The 8,997-nt window shown below is 47.8% G+C and overlaps 3 non-coding genes across 3 annotated transcripts; all 3 read right to left on the bottom strand.

Moving 5' to 3' along the window:
• Nucleotides 1-4,941: 4,941 nt before the first annotated feature.
• On the bottom strand, nucleotides 4,942-5,014 carry TRNAV-CAC (transfer RNA valine (anticodon CAC)). Its single transcript has one exon. It is a non-coding gene; the product is annotated as a tRNA-Val (tRNA).
• A 2,835-nt stretch (nucleotides 5,015-7,849) lies between these two features.
• Nucleotides 7,850-7,922, bottom strand: TRNAK-CUU (transfer RNA lysine (anticodon CUU)). The gene has a single exon. It is a non-coding gene; the product is annotated as a tRNA-Lys (tRNA).
• A 376-nt stretch (nucleotides 7,923-8,298) lies between these two features.
• TRNAV-CAC (transfer RNA valine (anticodon CAC)) lies at nucleotides 8,299-8,371 on the bottom strand. The gene has a single exon. It is a non-coding gene; the product is annotated as a tRNA-Val (tRNA).
• Between the last annotated feature and the right edge of the window lie 626 nt (nucleotides 8,372-8,997).

The following is an 8,997-nucleotide window of genomic DNA, read 5'->3' as shown; positions in this document are numbered from 1 at the left end:
ACAAGTCACTAGACTTGGGCCCTACAGGATGATGTTCCCTTCCACCAGCCATGAATGAGACTGCCTGCTTCTCCACTGCCCCGGTGGCAATGGGCTGCTTTAATGATAAATCTATCACGTGACTCTACCCCCTTAATATTGCCAGGGCCCCTCACTGCCTATCCTACAAGATAATATCCATTGCAGGACCCAGGAAGGTACCCCATTTGCCCCTCACAAGTTCCTACTCTGGCAAAAGATTCTGAAGAACACAGTGCCACTCTCATTTATGGTTTCTAGTCCAGTTACATAGGACACCACTTTTTCTTCTCTTTTCAGGTCTGTTTTTATGGAGGTTATCATGTTTCTTCACTTGCAAAACTTGACATCATTGTAAAGGCCTACTCAGATATTTCTCAGTCTGAAAATTTTCTCCCTTGGTTAGGAAGAATCCAACCAGATATAAGAAATTAAATTTGTATGTGATTTTTCTATTTGGTCTAGGTGTCATACAGGCCATATATAAATTATTAAATGATGCATGTCATTGGTGCTCTACAATAACAGTTATATATAATTTACATATAAATTATTAATCAACCATCCACTTGAATGTTTTCATTTAGAAACCTTATCTGAAGCAGAAAATTATCTTCAGGCTTAATATATTTACGGCTATTTTGTAATGAGTCTAAAAATACTCCAGTATCAGGTCTTTATTTGTCCCTTCATTTAACAAAGTCATTCTCCCAGGTTCTGTGTATCATCAGAAGAGATGGCTTAACCATCATCAAATGCTCACCCTGTTACTTCATAGCTGTTTATCACATTGGTGTCAGGGTGCAAGTCCCCCAGATAAAAGGCAAGTCTCAGTGACAAGCTGGTGTCCTGGGATATATGAATTTGGGGTAAGTAGGAAGATAAAATGTCAATCAGAGCAACCTAGTTCTGGAGGACAGCTTGCCAAAGAAAGATTGGCTAAAAAAGATGACCCAGAATGACCTGCTCCTGCATTTGGTGTCAGGATCAACTGGATTAAAATCACTGGGTATTTTGGGAAACCATTTCTGCTGTCATTGAGATTTAGTATCTAGGATCAAGGGGAGGATTGTGAATATGGAAATGAATATGGAAATACTTGTTTTGTGATTAATCAATTTATCACTGTTATAAATGTTAAAATCTAGTTTTTTTCGAGATTTTAAATTCAGCTTACAAATGTTTTTCTTATAACACTAACAATTTTTGAAACAATTTTTGGAACAATCCTTTCCACTAATTCCTTCATGAATTAAAGTTACTAAATTTCCATAAGGCCCTTGGAAGTGGGGGAGCCAGAGGCCTTGGGCTCCATGCACTGCTCTGGTGCCCAGATTTGGCTCTTTCCTTTTACTCCTCACTGAAAAAAATTCAAGCTCCCCGAATATCCCGCTGCATCCTAAGGCAGACACAATTACAGGTGGGCCCAGAGTGTGAATAGCTGCCAGGAAACAAGGATGCTTTCAAACTGAAAGATCAAAGGGGCTACAGTAAAGCAGCTCCCACTGAAAAGCAGCTACAATTTACGCATGAAAAAGAGATTAATAGTTACTGGCATTAAGTGAAACAAGATGAGTCTAGGAAAGCTATAAAGCCATAATGACAAGTTGGCATTAAGTGTAACTCAAAAAAATATGACTCACACAAGTCAGCTCCTTTGCAGCTTCTTGCCTGAGCCTGGGCACAAACCAAAATCCACCTTGAGAGAAGTGACGGGAGATATGAAGGTCCTGGCCTCCCAGAATCCTGGGGCCACCGAGTAGGTCATCCCGGAGAGGGTGCAGCGGATAATCTGTCAGCCTGAGGAATAAAAAGAAATTGGGTCAGCACGTGGATCCAGATAATTTTTTCCATTGGGGTCCAGAATCTTGCACTCTCCTCTACTCTGGGTCTCTGAGTTCCATGGCTGGGCCCTGGTTTGAGTGAGCGAGTCTAAATTCAGGAAATGTACGCACAGACGTGTAGAAGAGCACTGGTAAATAAATAGGCACGATATTGATTGTGTTTGTGTGTGTGTGTGTGTGTAGTTATGCAAATACAGGTGGCCTAACAGGTTTTGCCGTCACCGGGCTATTTTGGGTTATGTTTTGTCTCCATTCAAGATGAGTGACACTTGAAAGACAATTTTATTTAGTACTTTGATGTTTTATTTCTGTGACTTTCAAGTGTGACAGACGCTCTGGGAAAGAAATTGCTTGTCGCGTGTGTCAGTTGTGTGAAGGCCCGCATTTCCAGGAGAGGCGGCTGCGTTGACAGGTCCACGCGGGGCGCAAATCCGCTGACGTCTCACGGGCCAGGAGCTATTCCTGGGGCCCGAGCGCCGCTGGGCTGCCCTCTGAAGCCTTCGCTGCCCTCTGCCCGGCCTCTGGAGCCTGCTTCCCAGCACGCCCGGCGTCCCACAGGCCCGAGGCCGCCGCGCCGCCAGTGAGGGTGCTGTGGGGCGCGTGGGTGCGCACGGGCCGCGGGAGCGCGCGAGGCGCCGCTGAAGGGCCGAGGAGGCCGCGGGGACGGCGGGCACCCAGCCGCGGTGGGAGAACGTCGCTCGGTGTGTCGTCGCGTGGAGGTTGCCGACCGCGGCCAGCGTGGTGGGGAGCGGCCGGGCCTCCACCCAGCTACCTTCCCGGCTGCGCTGACTTGAGTTTCTCTCGGCTCCCTGTTTCTTTCCCCTTCTCCATCCTGTAGGTCGTCTGCTATTTCCTCACCTTACGTGACACAGCCTCGGCGGCCTCACCTGCGAACCGGGGACGATACCCTCCTCGCGGGGGTGTTAGGTTCCTGGAGGGAGACACCTGCCCCATGTTTTGTGGATGGTGTGGTCCTCCCACCGCAGCTCTTTTCCTGTGACTTCTCCCCGCCTGTCTTCCATCAGGCATTTGCAACTCATTCCTCCCTGCACTCTTAATATTTCATTTGTCGTTACGTGACATTCCCGCGTCTTGCTCTTTTTAATTTTTTTTATTAAGGTATTATTGATATACACTCTTATGAAGGTTTCACATGAAAAACAATGTGGTTACTACATTTACCCGTATTATCAAGTCCCCACCCATACCCCAATGCGGTCACTGTCCATCAGTTACAGTAAGATGCTACAAAGTCACTATTTGCCTTCTCTGTGCTACATTGTTTTCCCCGTGACCCCCCACACTATGTGTACTAAACATAATACCCCTCAATCCCCTTCTCCCTCCCTCCCCAAACGCCCTCCCACACCCCTCCCTTTTGGTAACCACTAGTCCCTTCTTTGGAGTCTCTGAGTCTGCTGCTATTTTGTTCCTTCAGTTTTGCTTTGTTGTTATACTCCACAAATGAGGGAATCATTTGGCACTGTCTTTCTCCACCTGGCTTATTTCACTAAGCATAATGTCCTCCAGCTCCAATCATGTTGTTGCAAATGGTAGGATTTTTTTTCTGTCTTATGGCCGAATAGTATTCCATTGTGTATATGTACCACCTCTTCTTTATCCATTCATCTACTGATGGACACTTAGGTTGCTTCCATATCTTGGCTATTGTAAAAAGTGCTGCGATAGACATAGGGGTGCATATGTCTTTTTGAATCTGAGAAGTTGCATTCTTTGGGTAAATTCCAAGGAGTGGGATTCCTGGATCAAATGGTATTTCTATTTTTAGTTTTTTGAGGAAACTCCATATTGCTTTCCACAGTGGTTGAACTAGCTTACACTCCCACCAGCAGTGTAGGAGGGTTCCCCTTTCTCTGCATCCTCTCCAGTAGTTGTTGTTCTTAGTCTTTTCAATGCTGGCCATCCTTACTGGTGTGAAGTGCTATCTCATTGTGGTTTTTATTTGCACTTCCCTGATGATTAGTGATGTGGAGCATCTTTTCATGTGTTTGTTGGCCATCTGAATTTCTTCTTTGGAGAACTGTCTCTTCATATCCTCTGCCCATTTGTTAATCAGGTTATTTGCTTTTTGGGTGTTGAGGTGTGTAAGTTCTTTATATATTTTGGATGTTAACCCCTTGTCGGATATGTCATTTACAAATATATGCTCCCATACTGTAGGATGCCTTTTTGTTCTGTTGATGGTGTCCTTTGCTGTACAGAAACTTTTTAGTTTGATGTAGTCCCATGAGTTTATTTTTGCTTTTGTTTCCCTTGCTTGAGGAGATGCGTTCAGAAAGAAGTTGCTCATGTTTATACTCAGGAGATTTTTGCCTATGTTGTCTTCTAAGGGTTTTATGGTTTCTGGGGGATCATGGGGAGAACAGTGTAGCAAGGAGAAGGCACATAGTGAGTCTATGGCATCTTGCTGCACTGATGGACAGCGACTGCATTGGGGTATGTGTGGGGACTTGATAATATGGGTAAATGTAGTAACCACATTATTTTTTCATGTGAAACCTTCATAAGAGTGTATATCAATAATACCTTAATAAAAAATTTTAAAAAATGAGTTTTATGGTTTCATGATTTACATTCAGGTCTTTGATCCATTTTGAGTTTACTTTTGTGTATGGGGTTAAACAATAATCCAGTTTCATTCTCTTGCATGTAGCTGTCCAGTTTTGCCAACACTGGCAGTTAAAGAGGCTGTTATTTCCCCATTGTATGTCCATGGCTCCTTTATCATATATTAACTGACGATATATGGTTGGGTTTATATTAGTCTGTTCCATTGGTCTATGGGTCTTCTTTCTCTTTTTAACTAGCCAGGACTGTAAGTTCTTTGCTGGCGGGTGGTAATGACATAGACCGCCTTCTCTGTGCCCCAGCCCTGGGCACCTGGAACATCCTAGCTGAAGTGAACTGGAAATGGATCGGCAAGGACAGGAGTGTGGAAAGATCTACAGTATAATACGTGTGTATATACGCATACATATCCCAAAGACTAGTGGCTGAAGTAAAGAAAAACTCACTGGTTAGAAAAAGAGCCCACCTAGCAGAAAAACTCTTACCATTTTGTTTCCGCCCGGTTTCGAACCGAGGACCTTTCGCGAGTGAGGCGAACGTGATAACCACTACACTACAGAAACCTACACTCACTTTCGTTCATGAGACTTAGACTTAATGGGCACCGCCCAGGTGTCGCCCTGTCCCCTGCCACCTGTTAAACCAGAGCCCTTGAAACTATTCCGCCCTGGAGCACCGGTCTACCCCGCCGCCCGGGTCTAGTGTTTGTCCAACTACTGAGCACCGCCAGTTATTGGGTCGTGAAATCAGTCACATACAGAAATTATAAAAAAAGGAGTGACAGAAAGCAGCAGGCCTCGCAAGCGGAACGGTAAATATGGCTTCGGAGGTTTAAGACTGGATAGCTCTATCAATTTTTTTCTTTCTTCTACAGAGACAGACGGAAGGTTTAAATTTTCACATAATTTGCGCTCTATTAACACTAAAACCTTAGAGGATTAAAGAAATGCAGCATTCAAAGCATGAGATTTGAATATACTTTCGTAGAAAAATAAATTAAATATAAAAAGCCAAAAATGAAATCAATTTTACCAATACTTTAAAAATAATTACATATTTCTTCTAAATTATGCAAAATTATCTAAAATAAAGGAGAAATCGAAATGAATATCAAATTTTGAGCCTATGTTATTTAAATAAAGCTGAAAATGTGAAATTCTGAAAATGTCACATCTTTTTTAAGTATTTTATAAAAATAAAACTCATCAGTCCTAGAGTTCAATGCCCAGAACTGGGAGGCTTAACACGTGTTACATGTAGATTTACATAAATGCAGATTTTTAAGAGTAATGTCGATGGTTTAATGTTGCAAAATATTTTTCAGTCGCCTACGCTGTCACGGGAAGACCTGGGGGCTGGGAATTGGAAAGGAGGCTGAGTCCTGCTGAGCAGGGATCCTGGACGGTCTGTGACCCCGAAGCACCTCTCCGTCAGCGGAAGGCCCTCTTACCTGAGTCTAGTTCTCTGATCAAGGTCACCGAGGGTCTGCAGGTGGCCCAATTCATAGACACTGTACCTACCACCTTCCCTTTCTAGACCATGTGCTCGATTGGACTTTACAGATGTGTCCCTCCTTTTTTGCACTTCTCCACTCGGTTGGCCTCGGTGGAAATTTCGCGGCTCGCTTCCCTCCTGTTCTGACTCCTCCAACTACCCAGACGCCTCCCTGGAGAGTCACCTCGGGGTTCACAGCTTGACCCTCCCTCTATCCCGGTTCCGCGACTCCAGCATCCGCCGCTCTCCTCCGTGTCTTGCTCATGTCCTTATAGACCTCTCAAGACTGAACTCACTTCTCTCTCCTCTCACCTTCTACCCCCCAGTCCTCAGTTTCTGGCTTGGTTGGTAAACCATCTAAAGCAGAAGCCCGGAGCCCTGCTCCTGCCTGGGTACACACCGCGCACCCAGTTCCTTCACGTGCTTGGTCCGGCCGCCGCCTCCCGTCTGGGCCGTGGCCATGGCCTTCCAGCCCCTCTGCCTGACGCAGTCTCACGGTTCCCTCGCACCTTCTGCTTAACATCCCTGAAGGAACCCCCCCGAAAGGCAAATCAGAGTGAGCCCCCATGCCTCTTTGGCCTCCACCACCAAGAATGAGAGGACCAGAGGTCCTGCCAGGGCTGCCCATCTGATGAACGCTTGCCTCGGCTGCGCCGGGAGCAGCGCAGGCCCCTTACCCGCAGCGGGATCCCAAAGCCGGCCTGGCCGGAGGGGCGGCGGCGGAAGGGGTGGAGAGGAGAGAGAAGCGGGAATTGCAGCAAAGCTCAGGTGACCGTGCCCCCGGCTTGTGGGTTGGGTTCGGCTGCCCCTTAACCAAAAGCCCGAATTTTTCAGGAATGTTTTCCAGTTCTGGTGAAGGTGGTAGAAAAGGATTCTGAAACCAGAATTTGCAAACGAAGCAGTAAGCATTTGTGCAAGACGAACTGTCAGAGTTGAAACTTCGAACACCAGCTCGTTTATTCCGAGGCCCGTAAATTCCGAGGTGAGGCCGTAGAAGCAGTGGCTCCCCAGGCGCACGAGCGATCCAGGGCTGGCTCAGCGGACTCCGAGCAAACCCGTCCAGCTGCCTCCTGCGGTGTCGCGCTGAGCCCGGCCTCACTCGCCCCTTCCACATATTTCTAAGACCGAAGGCGATGCTATCCTTCCTTCTCACCTTTAAAAGGGCTTCGTATGGTCAACAGACTCTCCTTGAGGTCTGGAGGACGTGTGTGAGAGATTGCTGCAGACGGAGAGCAGAAGACGTGCTGAATTTGCAGGACCAAGGAAACAGTCAACCTGAATGAATGAATTGCACCTGACGTTAAGGAAGAGTTGTGTGATAGGCCCGGTAAACTGAGGACCGGTTCCGGTGTTTCGAAATAAAGGACATTTTTACGTTCCTTTGTGTGTGAGGGGAATGAGGCCGAAATGTGAGGGGCGACATCTCATAAAAGAACGACGCTTAAAACAGAGCATAAAGGAGAATGTACTGAAGTCGAGGGTCTCAAGATATGTTTTTTTTTTTTTTTTTTAAGACGGGAACTCGAAACTAGGCAGCGGCGGCGACATCGTGGAGTCCTGGCCTCCAGTCGCCTGCGGAGGCGGAGGAGAACCCGGGGCCCTGGGAGCCCACTGCGTCTTCCGGGCCACGGGCTGCCCTCCCGGTAAGCACAGGGCGCCTAATGCGTGTCGAAAGTGGGTAGGCAGATTTCAGCAGGCGGAGCGCCCAGGAATGCGCCCGCCGCCACCCCTCCCCTCCCTTCCTAAGGCCTGCAAGGGCCCTCGGCTGTGCGCGGTCTTTGGATCCGCCGCCGACTACCTGCGGGTTCTGGGAAGCACTAACCGGAACAAGGAAGTCCACGGTCTGTAGACCACCTCGCTGCCTTTGCTTCAAAAGTTCCCTGGTCCGTTTCCAAAATAAGCTCCGCCCAACGTGGGGCTCGAACCCACGACCCTGAGATTAAGAGTCTCATGCTCTACCGACTGAGCTAGCCGGGCAACCATAGCTTCCTTTTTGTCCTCCCTAGAGAGGCATAGTGCGGGAATGGGGGCACAATTTGGGGTAAAGTCGCAGCGCCTACTATGCGCCTGGCTTTGTCCTAGTTACTAGGGCCGAGAAACCAGAAGCCTAGGGACCCTCTACACGGAGGTGGCCATGTAGGATTCCGAGAAGAGCACAGTAGCTGAGATGCGAGGAGCTCTTACAGAGGGTGTGCAGTTCTGTTGCGGTCCCTTTGCCCTGCCGGTCTCGGGGGAAAAGAAATACAGATGGACATACACAATTCATCACCTCCACGTGGACAGCCCCCTCTTCTCGGGACATGGGAAAAGCGAGGAGAAAGGGGTCATTGTAAAGACACACCAGTCAAAAAGCTGTTTCCGCCCGGTTTCGAACCGGGGACCTTTCGCGTGTGAGGCGAACGTGATAACCACTACACTACGGAAACCACCTCTGTTGGCTCTTTCCTGACACTTCCTTGCATCCCTACACAGCGGAATGGCTGTTGAGCCAAGCTGGGTTCCAGAAGCTCCCTGCGCTGGCCCGAGTTGTATGTATTCAGGTCTGTGGCCGCACCTCTCCGCCACAGCAGCGCTCTCAGCTCCTGGCTTGGCCTAGTTAAGCTGCTCACTCACGAGCATTCTTGGTTCTAGCGTGTCCGGACCACCCTCTGAGGAAGCTCACGCCCTCTTGGAGGTTCTCCACCAGGCGGGAAGCGCTTCGAGAGCACGTAAGTTCTGCGTGCTCAGGCCTGACTTCGCGCAGCGTCGGGCACTCAGTGGGGTTCAGTACCCGAATTACGGCCCAGTAACATACTCCGCGATTTTTCTTTTTAAGTCAAACGACTCATTCTTAAAAAAGCATTAAGTAGTATTTCTGTCGCACAAATCTTTGGCAAAGATGCTCTAGATACCATAGAGGCATCTTTACAGGCACAGTTCTATAGCCCAGATAGGATTCTCTCAAGTAAAATTAATACCCACAAAGCTGCTGAGCTCCTGCTGTAGACTGAGACTCCACGAGGACAGACCTTTAAATTTTTGGGCGCGGAGTATGCATGGTGCACAGCTCAGA

Source organism: Manis pentadactyla, chromosome 13, assembly GCF_030020395.1.
Source record: "Manis pentadactyla isolate mManPen7 chromosome 13, mManPen7.hap1, whole genome shotgun sequence".
In the NCBI taxonomy this organism is placed as follows: domain Eukaryota; kingdom Metazoa; phylum Chordata; class Mammalia; order Pholidota; family Manidae; genus Manis; species Manis pentadactyla.
This window is presented reverse-complemented; position numbering and strand designations above follow the sequence as displayed.